Here is a 14,976-nt window from a genome sequence, read left to right on the forward strand (position 1 = left end):
GTGTGTGTGTATGTGGTTTATTAGAGTGGCTCACAGGTTAGGGTCCTGCTATTCCAACAGTAGTTGTTTCACAGTGAAAAATCTAAGAATCCAATAGTTGTTCAGTCTAGGGGCTGGATGTCTGAAATGGTTGTCTATATGTTCTGAAATCCTTAAAAATTAGGCTCTAAAGACGGTGAAGGAATAAATTTGCTAAATTGTTGAGAATGAGGACAAATAGGCAAAGAGCAAACTTCCTTCTTCTTTGTCCTTTTTATAGCTGCAACCACAGTGTTTGCCCCAGATTTGAAGTAGGTCTTTCCCCACAAAAAGAGTCAAATTTAGTGTGGATCTTCCCACATCAAAAGATCCAGATTTAGGGTAGGTTTTCCTACTTCACATGATTTAATTAAGAAAATCCCTGCCTGTTGTATCTGGCTGCCTAGGGTTTAGTTAATTCCAAATGTTCAAATTTACCACTGCAAATAGACACTGCAGTGGTTTCAATTTCCTAATTTTCTGTGTTCAACTTTAGTATTTGTAAAAGTGAAGATACTAGAAAAAGCCACCGAGCTTTTGTAGGACAAATAGTATATATATAGGAGGTGGAGATGGAGAAAAGATGAGAAAGATGAAGGAATGAAGGTGAGGGCTAAACAGATTGAAAGAGATATGTTTATTTTGTTTTGCAAGAACACAAAATATTAATTATTCTTTTGGCTTAATGTTTGCTATACTATTCTTTAGTAATTATGCTTGGATGGGTACTATTAATAATAGAAGTAGTAATTCCACTTCAAGCAACTGCCAGGTATCTAAAGTACCCAAGTAATAATTACTTTAAAACAATGCAACACTATATTGCCAACACTATAGTACAATTAAAAACAATAAATCTCTTCCATCAATATTTCTTAAATTCTAAGAATTCCTGATTGAGTTGAGGCACTTTGATTGTTGAAGATTCTAAAGTCCACAGTTGGAAAGTTTCACCTAATCTTAATAGTTCTTTTTGATCTGTGAGCAGAAAATAAATATACTTTTAATAGCTAATCTCATTATCCACATGTAAGCATCCTTTTAGTTGTTTTTTTTTTTTTTTTTTTTTTTTTTTTTTACTTCTAGACTTAGGTGTTTAGAAGCCTATTAACTCTAAACCAATAGGGTCCCATTTAATGAACTGCTACAAAAATACCTCAAGAAGTTCCCTTGTGGGCTGGAGACTTGATGTCCTAGATACCTAAATACAGAGAAGGAGTAATCAAGACAGAGAAACATGTAGTCCATTTTATGGATTTTTTTTCTAAGAGTCCTTTTACAACGTAAGTAAATGAGAAAAACAGACTTTCTTATTAAGAATTACCTAAGAAACAATCTTGTGTAATCTTATGTAATGTAAACCACATCCTAAATTGCCCATTTATATCACCACTCCAACTTTAGGTACAGACCTATCTGCATGTCTTATCTGTGTGTCAGAATTCTGTCTCTTCTATATACTGTCCTCTTCCTGCTGAAGGTGCAGATGAGAAATTCATGTGCTATTCCTCTTACAGAAGTACACAGGGGCAGTCACCCTCTAGAGCTACAACTCTACTCTAACCCTTCTAATCCAGAGCCAGGCAGAAGTCACATGCATAATCTTTTTTACCAAGTCTTACCCCAAATCCTGACCATACAACTGCCATGGTCAAGGTGTATCTTCACGGTAACAGAAATCCTAACTAAGACCCTTCTTCAATTATCAATTACTTAAAATTATGTTAGCATTGTGGAATTTATATAAGTTTAGGCACAAAAAGTTTAAGACAAATCTATTTCAGTGTTGTTATAGATTTACTTAAAATGTGATGGGTAACAGAAAACTCTATGATGGGACCAAGCAATATTTTTTATTTGTTGCAATAAGAAATTATGTAGAAATTTATTTTAAAAATGAAAATACTAATGCTAAAGCTACATTTAGGTAGTGTTGAATTCAAGGTGAAGTTTTCAGGTATAAGAGTCATATCATTACAAAATAATGTAACTTACACAGTATGCCATCACTTTGTGAGGAAAATAATATAATTTAGCTTTAAAACAGCGTGGCACATATTTTACTTTATGCAAAAAGTTGTTTAATGTTTCCATTATTATCTTATAGCACAAAACTTATAAAATAAACAAATATTGAAGACATTTTAGTATTAAGTAGTATGTCCATTAGAACCAAATTTCTCTAGTATCACTTTTTGAAGTTTGTATTGCTGAAAATCATTGCTCTATCTATACAACTTGAATAAAGAAAAAGAGCTTCTCTATCTTAAAAATGTTCAAATGAAAATGAACACTTTGTTGTTTTTTTCTTCTTATTGTATTAATTTATTTTTATTTTATGTATGTTCATGTCTGTCTTTCTATATAGTACGAGTGTGCAGTATTTCTGGAGGCCATAAGAGGGAGACAGGTGTCTGGGAGGTAGAAATACAAATGCTTATAAGCAGCCATCTGGGAGCTGAAAATCAAAACCAGCTGAAAATCCTTTGGGAGAATAGTCAGTGCTCCTAATTGCTTTCCAATCTCTCTAGTCCTGCCCTCCCTTTTATCCCTTTCCTATGTTAAGTAAAATAATGTCCCCTTTACTGTCTTTGTGTTCTCTATGTAGAAGAATATGACCTTGAACTCTGATTCTTCTGATGCCACCTAGTATCCCAGGTATGCTTCATCATAGTCTTGTCTCATGAATGCTGGGCAAACACTACAGCAACTGAGCTACATTCCCAGTCCTGTGTTATTTACTTTTAGACATGACAAATATATTAAAAGATACTTTCTCTGAATGTATGTTTAATTATATACTTAGAGTAATTTTTGTGACTAGCTTATTACTAAAGCATATAATTTCATTTTACTTTATTTCATAAACTACAGTAACGTTTGTTAGGTTTTAACCTTTATTGCCTGAACTACATAGTGGTAATTTTAAAATAAGTATTCATTACTGGATTTATTCATATGACATCTATTTATAAATACCTTATTTTTTCTTTTCTTCTCTGTTCAGTTGTAGACAGTAAATGTTTAACATATATGTTCGTATTTCTAGAACAAAGGTTGTTTCTAAGAAAATGCCTAAAAGACTGCGTGGTAGAATGCTAATCTCCAAGCTGATTTTCTTTTAAATTGCATCTGCTTACCCAGAGTAATCTTTCACATTTTCATTACGAAAACTTCTCAAGAGAGTCAGAATAACAAAGAGTTTGCTGGCAAGTCTGAATTAATCATGCAGAAGTAAGATGAATATGATAAAAGCATAAAGAACCTGTAAAATTTAATTTTCCTCCAACTCAGAACCTAACAATGCAATTGTGTTGAAGAGTATTTTTTGCTTACTTCCATTTATACGTCAGGGTAAAAAAGAAATCATAACAGTAAAAAAAGAAACAGGAAGAAGTCAGGCATTCTTATCAGTGGTTGGAATCTCTTTCTTTCCTTCAAATCTAAAAATAGTTTTTACCTCAGGAAAATCCTGAATCATAAGTAATAAGAAAAAGATAACTCAATATTTGTAATACTTGACTATTGACCTCTTAAACCATTTCAAGCAGTTTTTTGGTCTTTCCTGCATATCTTTTGAAAATGGAACTCCCTCAGATGTATTGAGAAACATTCTTTGAACTTCATGAATGGTTTCTTTTAAAACTGAAACTAAGAACACTGAAAAAGAACTTATGCTGAGCACTGTGTCAGCAATTTTAGCTTCTTTTCTGTCTTTTCACATAACTAATGAATTATGTATACAGATTTCAGATTATGTCACTATGAACCATACAAACTTTGCACCTTTAGAAAACACATCTCAGGATTAAGATTACAGGGCACTTTGTGAAGAACACTTGACAAAGAAAATAATTCATAAATGATGTTTGTCCTGCCATTTTGGTGGAATTAGCAGCAGCTTGCCAAATTTGTATAAGCTTCATACTAACATACATCAACATCATTGCTCAACAGATGCTAATAAAAACTGAACCGCTGTGAAGGTTGACCCATACTATGAGTTTGCTGTCTTTCCTTGTTAAGTGTGTGGAAGAGTGGGTTCTGGGAGAGACAGGGTTTGATAATGCAAGTAACCATAGAATACTATTACAGAAAAATTTTAATGGTCTCAGAGTAAGCATACATTTTTATATTAATGGAAGTGGCTTGAACTTCTTTCTTTTTTCTTTTCCTATTTTTTTTCTCTGGTTTAAAATAAAATTCTAAATATATAATTTATCCTTCAGGTTCCCCTCACTTTACTCCTCCTAGCTCCTCCTCCCTCTCCTTTCATCTGAATATACTCCTTTCTGTTTCTCTGTAGAAAACAAACAGGCATCTAAGGGATAATAATAAAATAAAATATAATTTAATAAGATAAAACAAAAATTGAAATAGGACTAAACAAACAAGCAGAAGGAAAAAACTTCAAGAAAAAGCACAAGAAACAGATATACATGCAGAAACACATTCATTGGCATTCTTTGGAATCCCAATAAAGACACAAAAACAAAAGCTATAATATATTCAAAGGGACCCATAGGGTATAAGAAAAAGAACAACAACAACAACAACAACAACAACAAAAAAAAAAAACTCAGGCATAACGTTAAGAAACAAGGAATCACTGAAGATGCCGTTGAGTTCATTTTCTTTTGGCCATCAACTCCTGGGAATGCAGACTTCCCTTTAGAGTAGCTTGTTTCCTATGAGATACCTATGGAGAAAACTAAATTTTCATTTTCAGCGGGATGTCAGTTGGAGCTTGCGCCTGGCTGAGGGATGGGGACATTTGTCCCCTGCTTTTAGCTCTACGATCCTACCTGGTACAGGTCTGTGCAGACCTTGTGCCTTCTGCCTCAGGCTTTGTGAGCTATTAATGGCATGGATTTGATCCTGCTGGTTTAGAGGGCTTTGTTTCCTTGGTGCCCTCCATTGTCTCTGGCTCTTGCAGTCTTTCTGTCTCCTTCTCCTTACTGTCATCTGAGCCCTGAAGGGATAGATTTGATGGAGACATCCCATTTAGATTGAATTTTCTGCGGTCCCTCATTCTCCGCATGAGTCTGGCTGTGGGTTTCCAACTCTGCTGCAGGAAGAAGGCTCTGTACTGATGGCTGAATAAGGGCTTCAGAATAAAAGGATGTCACTGGAGGAGTCATTGTACCGCCTCACTTCCATTGTAGTATTTGCTTTTCGCATAGGTTCATGAACTGTCTCGTCTCAGTTTCTTAGTCCCCAAACAATGACGGGCATGGGTTCCATCTCAAGAACGTTCTTTCAACCAAATTGGTTGGTTACTCCCACAAGCTTTGTGTCATCATTTCACTAGGTTGTCTTGCTGGCAAGACAGTAGTGTGGATTAGAGGGTTTGTAGATGGTTTGGTGTTTCCATTTATTCTCGGTAGTGAGCAGAGTGCTTTTCTGTACCAAGAACATTAGCCAGTATGGGAGGAGGTTCACTGAACATGAAGAAGTTGAGCTAGTGCCTACCTACCTTCTATTATATTGTAGAATAATTTTAATTAATGAAAATACATGTTGATAAATCTGAGTCCATCTTTTAAAAAATTGGCATTATAGGTAGTCATTTTGTCCTCTATGTGAGAAATTTTCCCTTTGACTTAGCATTTTCAGCCTGTTATGGGGCAGGGACAATGTACTCTCTTCTGTAGTTGCTTCCAGCTGGAGTGGGTCTTCCGTTCTCAGGGCCCAGGAAGAATGAAAGTCTAGTTAAAGGGGTGCAATGAAAGGAGACAGAGAAAGAGACAGAGACCCACATTGGAGCACCGGACAGAAATCTCAAGGTCCAAATCAGGAGCAGAAGGAGAGAGAGCACGAGCAAGGAACTCAGGACCGCGAGGGGTGCACCCACAAACTGAGACAATGGGGATGTTCTATTGGGAACTCACCAAGGCCAGCTGGCCTGGGTCTGAAAAAGCCTGGGATAAAACCGGACTCTCTGAACATAGCGGACAATGAGGACTATTGAGAACTCAAGAACAATGGCAATGGGTTTCTGATCCTACTGCACGTACTGGCTTTGTGGGAGCCTAGGCAGTTTGGATGCTCAACTTACTAGACCTGGATGGAGGTGGGGGTTCCTTGGACTTCCCACAGGACAGGGAACCCTGATTGCTTTTCGGGCTGAGGGGAGGGGGGGACTTAGTTGGGGGAGGGGGAGGGAAATGGGAGGCGGTGGCGGGGAAGAGACAGAAATCTTTAATAAATAAATAAATTTAAAAAAAAGAAAAAAAGAGGCTGGGCAATGGGTCATTTATCAGAAGCATCCGATTATCTGGGCCAGGTAAAGCACAGGGAACAATAACACTACCTGGACTTGTTCACACCAGTTTTCAGCAAGTCCAGAGCTCAGCAGTTTGCAGCCTGCAGCTGCTCCCAGGATGGAGTCTGTCAGTCAAGTGGAAATCTGCTGAAACAAATATAGAGGAGGGACAGAAGTTGAAGTTTAGTTCCTTGCTCGTGCTCCGTCTTCTTCTGCTCCTGATTTGGACCTTGAGATTTCTGTCCGGTGCTCCCATGTGGGTCTCTGTCTCTGTCTCCTTGCATCGCCTGATGAAGGTTAATATTCATGAGGATGCCTATGTGTTTGTCTTTGGATTCACCTTCTTATTTAGCTTCTCTAGGAACATGAATTATAAGCTCAATGTTCTTTATTTATGGCTAGAAAGCAAATATGAGTGAGTACATCAAATGTTCCTCTTTTTGGGTCTGGCTTACCTCACTCAAGATAGTGTTTTCTATTTCCATCCATTTGTACGCAAAATTCAAGAAGCCCTTGTTTTTTACCACACACTGAGACAATGGGGATGTTCTATCGGGAACTCACCAAGGCCAGCTGGCCTAGGTCTGAATAAGCATGGAATAAATCCGGACTAGCTCAACATAGCGGACAATGAGGAATACTGAGAACTCAAGAATAATCGCAGTGGGTTTTTGATCTTACTGCACGTACTGGCTTTGTGGGAGCCTAGGCAGTTTGGATGCTCACCTTATGACCTGGATAGAGGTGGGTGGTCCTTGGGCTTCCCACAGGTCAGGGAATCCTGATTGCTCTTCGAGCAGATGAGGGAGGGGGACATGATTGGGGGAGGGGGAGGGAAATGGGAAGCGGTTGCGGGGAGGAGGCAGAAATCCTTAATAAATAAATAAATTAAAAAAAATTAAAAAAAAGTACTTGAAGTTTAGGAATTTAAAGAAAAGCCATACATTTGGAACTTTTTATTTTAACCTGTGACACGAAAATCTGTTATGACCTTTGTTTGACTTCCTGAATCCTACATGAATTTTACTTTACCAAAGGAGATGAAAGTTTTGTATACATATTAGCATTTATCTTGTACTGAAATCTATATTATAGAAAAAGCAGCTAACAGGTGTTAGTAAGACTCATGCAACAGATTTACACCTTGGTGTCTTAGCAAAGACTATGGCTTTCAGGAAACTGTCTCAAAAAGATTAAACAAAAAAATTAAGGGCTTCTTTTTAATAAATATAGCAGTTTGTTTTCATGCTGATCAAATGATTTGACAGAAAAGAGAAAACGGTTCTGTGTCAAATAGAAGAGGAAAGGAAAAGGGGAAGAGTTGTAGGAGTGACAGGTGTTTATCCTTGTCAGAACAATCTAATGATGATTGTATAAACTGATTCCAAATCTGCTTGGATATTTTGTTGTTTGAGGCTGGGCTTCAGGCTTATTTTAGTTGAACTGAAACTCAGCAATTCTGTTCCTGAGACTGGCCTTGAATACCTTCCTGGTCCACCTGCCTCTATTAGGATTATAGGTATATAATATGCTACCATACCTTTGGACAATATCCTCACTGATATATATATATGCATGAACATATCTCTCCATGTCTAAAGAATCTAATATATGTTTTTAGCCTTGTAAAAATTACCTTTAAGTCTATATTTAAAAGACAACGAAAAGAAATTTAAAATCTCGAGCTTGTGACTGAATAGCAAGTAGTCAGTGATCTATCAGTTTTTCGGAACTCCTTTTCTCAGTGTTGAAACTTTGGCCCCTTGAAATCTCAGTATAGCAATAAACCTTTATAATTTATATGTCTATATCCTAAATCATTTGGAGACCCATTGAACTTACTGGAGTTTTTAAATACTCAGACCTTTGTATACTTAATAACATTTTCTTACATCATTAGAACTTAGACCTTTTTGGGACTTTAATCACTTAAAAGACACAGGTAGCTTTTATTGAGAGCAGTCATTGCAACGAAACCTGTTTTTCTTTTCATTTGAAAGCTGTGAATAAGGAACACCTGTTTGCCTTTGAGAAAATACATAGTAGCTTTAACTAATTAATGGACTGACTAATTAACTAATGAGGTAGCTTTAGCCTTAAGGGAAGGAGCTGATTTTCTGCTGTTGCCTAGCTGACAAAGCTACAGTTAGACTAACCATCAATGCAATCAGAAATTTGAAAAGGATTAAACAAAATGACAGAAACTTGTCCGTAGTCCTTTACCTAGACAGCTACCCCACGCTTCTCTGGTTTCTATGGCACTGGATGCAAGTGTACAAGTACACATTCAAGACAAGTCAGAAACAAAACATGCAGTTGCTACAGCAGGAGGGAGAAACAGCAGAGTAGACTCACACATTTAAAACCAGTCAGGAACAAACAGGGATCAGCCATATACATCTAAACATTGGCAAAATATATTTCCATTTCCTTTAATGTTGAAATTCTAGAGAAAGAATGTAAAAATTAAAACCTTCCTTTCATTTAGACAAAAAACGGGATTCCCCTCTGTATACCGTGATTACCATTGATTAAAAAAGAAACTGCTTTGAGCCTATAGCAGGGCAGTACAGAGGCAGGCGGGAAAAGCTGAGCTAAATCCTGGGAGAAAGGAGGTAGAGTTAAGGAGGAGCTGCCAGAGACAGACTCCAAACAGAAACTTGCTGGTAAGCCACAGCCACATGGCCATACACAGATTAATAGACATGGGTTAAATTAAGATGTAAGAGCTAGCCAATACGTAGCCAGAGCTAATAGGCCAAGCAGAGCTTTAGTTAATACAGTTTCTATGTGGTTATTATTTCAGGAAGCTGGGCAGTTGGGAACCAACAATCGGCCTCCACCAACAGAGGAGTATGCTGTGTAATGACGAATTCATTTATTATGGTCAGAGTGGTGTTGCAGCAGGACTGGTTGTTGGCTTTTTTACCTGAGAAACTGCCTATTTGGTGCAATTACAACATTCTTTGGTTCCCATTTCCTAATTATATCTGGTGCTTTTGCGTGTGAAGTTTCACTGCTGATCACTGTGAAGAAGTCACCCTTGAGTCAGAGAGAAGAGCATAAGTACTGAATTTGGGGTGGAATAATCTTGCTGTAGGGCTTCATATGTTAATCCTGAAGTTTGCCAGAGTAAAACCAGTTCCACCCTAATGGCCAAATTTAGCAAGCTTTTATTAATTTTTTTTTATACTGACCTATATGGAATTTTTCAAAACTACCATTTGGGACCTTTCCGGCTGATTAGACTTGATTTCCCTTCTTAGGGAGATCCAGCCTTCCTCCCTAATCATTTATATCCAACCTCCTTGGTTCTATGGATTGCATATTTCCTATATTTGACTTAACAGTTAACATCCAAATATGGATGAATACATACCATATTTATTTTTCTGTGTCTGGGTTAACTCACTCAAGTTGTTTTTTATGATGATGATGATGATTAGCTCCATTCATTTGCATGCATTCTTTGCATACAAACCTAAAAATAGTGATACATTTTTCAGACCCTGTCAGACGGTTTCTCAGCTGATGTAGTAAGTCAGATCAAGGTAAAGTAAAAAGACCATGTAATGATCAAAGCAGTTCGGAGTGACTTTCTACCCCCAGAGGTGAGGCTGGGTGGGGTGGGCAGAAGAAAGCACATCACTGGTTGGGGTGGGGCCTTAAATACCCTGTATGTGCAGTCTTGAGCTTCAGGGAAAGAGCCTGGACTTTGTCTGTCCTTCTAAGAGAGCGGAGCTTGAGAGGGAGGAGTGGGAACAAACAAGGAGTGAGCTGGATATTGGTGTAGATTGATACCTATTTTCCTAAAGAAAAGCCACACTGATTTCTACAGTACCTGTGTAAGTTTGCACTCCCAGCAGTAATAGATGACTGTTCCACTTATGCAACATCCACCAGCATGAGCTGTCATTTGTTTCATTGGCCATTCTATTGTAAGATAAAGATAAATTCTGAAAGTAGTTTTCATTTGCATTTCCCTGATGGCTAAGTAACCATTTGATTTTGCTCTATAAAGAACTTTTTCCTTAGAATTGCACTTAAAAAAAAAAAACAGTGATTTTCCATAGCTTTGGAGGCTGTCCTGTAACTTAATCTGAAGACCAGGCTGGACTCAAACACAAAGAAATATGCCTGCCTCTGCCTCCTGAGTGATGGAATTAAAAGCACGCACAACCACCACCCTTTAAGCATTCTTTTTCTTAATATCTAAAGTTTTAGTCCTTTGTATATTTTGAGTATTTTCCCTCTATAGGATAGGTAGTTGGTAAAGAATCTTTATCCATTCTGTCACCTTCCACTTTGTACAAAAAAAAAAAAAATGATGGTGTCATCCCTAGGTCATGTGTTTGCCAGAGGACAGATAGCACATTTGCAGCTTTCAGAGGACTTTTGATTATAAAAAAAGTATAAGGTGTTAAGAGACAGTAACTGATGGATGAAGAGCCTAAGAATTTGAATCAGATGACCAGATGATTTCAAAGTAATTCTTCTGTCAGCCCTTTGATAAGTTTGTATATCAAGCCAGATTTCTAACCTACTGGACTGAAAGGATAATAATTTTCATTTTAAGTTACAAACTTTTATTTTAGTTCATCACATCATATAAAGAACAACATGACACTCAATAGAATTTTTATTTCAAAGAAAGAAAAAGTGTGAGAAATGCTAATAAATGCTGTTTCTTTTGGGGTGGTTGATTCTTTTTAGTTTGCTTGATAAAGTTTAGACTATTTAGCTTAGACTATTTTGGTACTGGCTGGCCTACCTGCCTCAGTCTCCCAATTACTGGTTTTACAGGTAAACATTACCATGCCTAAATAAGAAGTAGAAATTTTTATATAGAAAGTAACAGAGAGAGCCTTCCTAAATTCAGTAGTAAAATAGTTCTTTTGTCACTAAGGTGGAAACAAAGTTACTTTATCCTCAAAACACTATTTCAAAAACATGTCATTCTTTCTTTACAATCAAGTTATTTTCCCAGAGAGTCAATAAACAAAACAAATTTGCAGCTGTCAGTATGGATTCACTTCTCATTAAAGAAATCCAACTAAAGATTTATATCAAGAGGCTTAGCATAATAAAATGTTGATTAACATTTATTGTTGTGAAGGCATTTAATAGGTGAAACAAGCAGAATATCAAAATACTTAAATTTTAAAATTCACAACTAAAATAATGGGGTAAAGTGGAGACTAGATGTAGCAAATCATCAATGGCCTTGAATCAGAACGAATTTTCTTCCCCATTAATGCACCATACAATATATACATTTTACAGGGACCAATAAAAATAAATAATTTTGTCAAAAATTATATACAATCACTAAATCATGTGTTTATGATCAGCCATCAAGTATTAGTCACTTCATTTTTCACTGAATTGCACCAAACAACTTTTTTTTTTTTACCATGGTTTTCTCCTCTGTCTCTGGTTTCTTAATGAAAATTCAACCAAGAGAGTCCCAGAATTTAAACAGAAGTTTCTTTAGTAAAACAAAGAAAAGCAAAGGAGAGTGAGTCCAGAGAAAGCCTCAAGCATCTGACAAATAGTGTGGCAATCTTTGTCTTGCACATTACAGACTTTAAAAGTATTGTATGTATCCCTTTCTTTTGCTAGCCCATGGTTTAATTGTTGCCCTTGAGAACCTAATTTCTTTCTACCTACTCCTCAGTGCAAGAATAATCCTGTATTTGTTGCTGTTGCTTTTTGCTTGTTTTTTGCACGTTATTGTTGCATTTTCTTTCTATTTCTTATAATAATGATCTGTAGTGTGATGTATCATTTATAATCACTGTGAAAACCTCCCGAAGTGGTGAGAATAGTTTACCTGTAGCTTCACGAAGGGCCATTTAACACTCAGGAATACAGTGTGCAGGGTGCAGCCGGAGTTACCGTGCTTCGCCATGGCTAGCTTGCTGCCAACTCAACGGTATATGCCTAATCCCAAGAGTGGAAACTTGTCACCAGACTCTCCAACTTTGGTCGTATGTCTACATAACTACCAGTTATAGCACTATCATAAATAATTTCGTATCAGATCACTATTCACTAAAGAGATAACATGGGGTACCACAATCTATATCACTTGAGTTTTCTTTTACACTTGTTAAATCATTTGTGTAGTGTTACCTACATTACATTATTTACATCATCCAAATAGTTTTCATCACTTTTGGCTTGTATAGTTTTAGGTATATAATTTGTATTGTTCTTGCTTCTGCTAGTGTGTGTGCATGTGTGTGCATATATATTGGTCATGTTTGGACACCCTTGACACATGTGGAAAGGAGATGAGGATATATGGTGTCCTCCTACATTGATTTCTGCTTCATCGGTTTGAGACAGTGATAGTTCCCCATCATTGTACAGGAAACTACCATTACCAGTTCATTGGGTTGTCTAGTAGGTCCTGAGATTGTCCTATATTGTGTCTACTTCAGTGATGGGGTTACGGGCACACTTAGTGTTGCCAGCATTTTGTGTGGATGTTGAGATATGAACTCAAGTCCTCATGTGGGCACAGCAAGCTCTCTTATGCAGTGTACCACATTCCTAGCCAGGTTTCAAGCAATTTGTTCTCTGCTCAGTGGCTTGAGCAATATGATAATACACAATAGATACTGTTTTAGTAAATATTCAGATAAGTATTGTGTTTTATGTGTATTTGTGTATAGTGTGCATACATGTAAGCATAGTTCATTGTATGGGAACACACGTCTGTATAGGTGTGCAGGTTTGTGGAAGCCCCCGGTTAGCATCAGGAGTCTTCCCTGAGTTCCTTTTTTTTTTTTTTTTTTTTTTTTTACAGCCTATTGTTTGAGTTTTTTTTCGTTTAAATCCAGAGTTTGACAACATGGATTGCTTACCTACCCAACTAGGTCCAGGGAATCCCTGTCTTGGTTTTATGAGAGCTGGAATTTTACTTGGGATGTCATGTCCAGATGACATTGGGTGCTGAGGATCCAAATCACATTTCTGCTGTTTTTATTCTAAATGCTTTATCCCCTGAGCCATCTCCCCACAGACCTCTACTTATAAAAATGATTTTAACTTAGTACAGAAAATAAGAAATGTAAATAGCTTAACTTTGTTTCACCATATTTTTGTTTGTTTGTTTGTTTTTGTTTTTTCGAGGTAGGATTTCTCTGTAGATTTGGAGCCTGTCCTAGAACTAGCTCTTGTAGACTAGGCCATCATCAAGCTCACAGAGGTCCACCTGCCTCTGCCTCTTCTGCTGGGATTAAAGGTGTGCACCACCACCATTTGGTCGTTTTCCCATTTTTGACAGAAGGATACTTGATTCCAGTTATTCTGATCTAATATTCTGTTGTATCCTTGCATCCTATCTTGTGTCAAGTAGTTTGTTAGCCACAAAGTCAGTGATTAAGATAACAGAAAAGCAAACCTTTGCCTCATGGTACTTTCTGTCTGCTGAGGTACTTCACGATACAATTAAAAACTGCACTCACTGAAAAAAGGAGGTGTATTTTTATCTTAGCAATACCAATTAAAAGCTGATACCTCTGACTTCGCAGCACAGTTCTTTCTCATCAGTAATAAAGATTTTCCTTGCGTCTAAAATCTAAGGGCATCATCAGTTAGGAGAAACATATGCTGTCCCACAATCATGTGAAGCTCAAAGGGTAATAAAGGTATCCTGGCAGAAAAAATGACATTGAACAATGGCATTTGATGACCAATTCAACAGTACTAGCTGATACTCCTCTCGTATTGCAGGGAGAAAATAATTTTACTATTAGCAAATATCTAATGGAAGATGTTGTGGTTTAGCTGTCCTCATTCATTATATAGGAGTGCGATGAGGGTAAGCAAAAGGGAGCCTAGGACTCAGGGAACCCATAACCTGAATTCAGAATAGATACAATAGCAGCAAATAAAGTGTTATACAAAGGGCATGATTTTTTTGAAGTTTGGGGTAATATGTGACACTTTCTTAAGTTAAATTTCACACATTGACATCATTCTGCTTGCTTGTTTATTTTCTGACTTGGGAGTGTCATATTAAATACTTGAAGTAGCAAGTACGGCACCATCTGAAACAGAAGGCTCCTATAGATTGGTTTTGTCTCAAAGTACCAGTATAAACAGAAGTTACAATATGTCCTCTACAAATAAGACTATATTAGCAAATGAAAATACTGTGGCGCAGGAGGTGTATTTTGGTGTCAAGACTCCCATATAATGATATATTTCTGTTTGTTTTTTATGCTTTTCTTGGTATTGAAAAGACAAAAAGAGTCTCATTGTGCACACAGCTGAGCTTTTGTAACTGGGACTGGAACTTGAGGTCCCCCCTAATTATGTTGAGGCTGAAACACATAATCCTGTGGAAACAGTTCTGATCAGCATCAGTTGCTTTCACTTAATTATTATTAAGTTAAAAGTACAAAATGCTGCCTACAGTTTGAAAATAAATTGTTTTAATGGCCTTGTTTACAGTAGTCTTTAAGGGTAAAAGACGTTAGCCTACATAATCATTTGTTTAGCAAACTACAGTCAGTGTGTGAAATTGAAACTGATAGGAAATATTGTAGAGAGTCATAGAAAGAGGACTGCAGTAGAGAGTTTCGTGACAGAGGAGACATTGCCATGCTCACACAAAAGATATCGCTCTAAGTGTTGTTTAATTGAGAAAACAACAACAACAAAAGAGAAAAGAAAAGAAG

This window comes from Microtus oregoni, unplaced genomic scaffold (genome assembly GCF_018167655.1).
Source record: "Microtus oregoni isolate MIOR12 unplaced genomic scaffold, Mior012 000010F_ref0000083, whole genome shotgun sequence".
NCBI classification, from domain to species: domain Eukaryota; kingdom Metazoa; phylum Chordata; class Mammalia; order Rodentia; family Cricetidae; genus Microtus; species Microtus oregoni.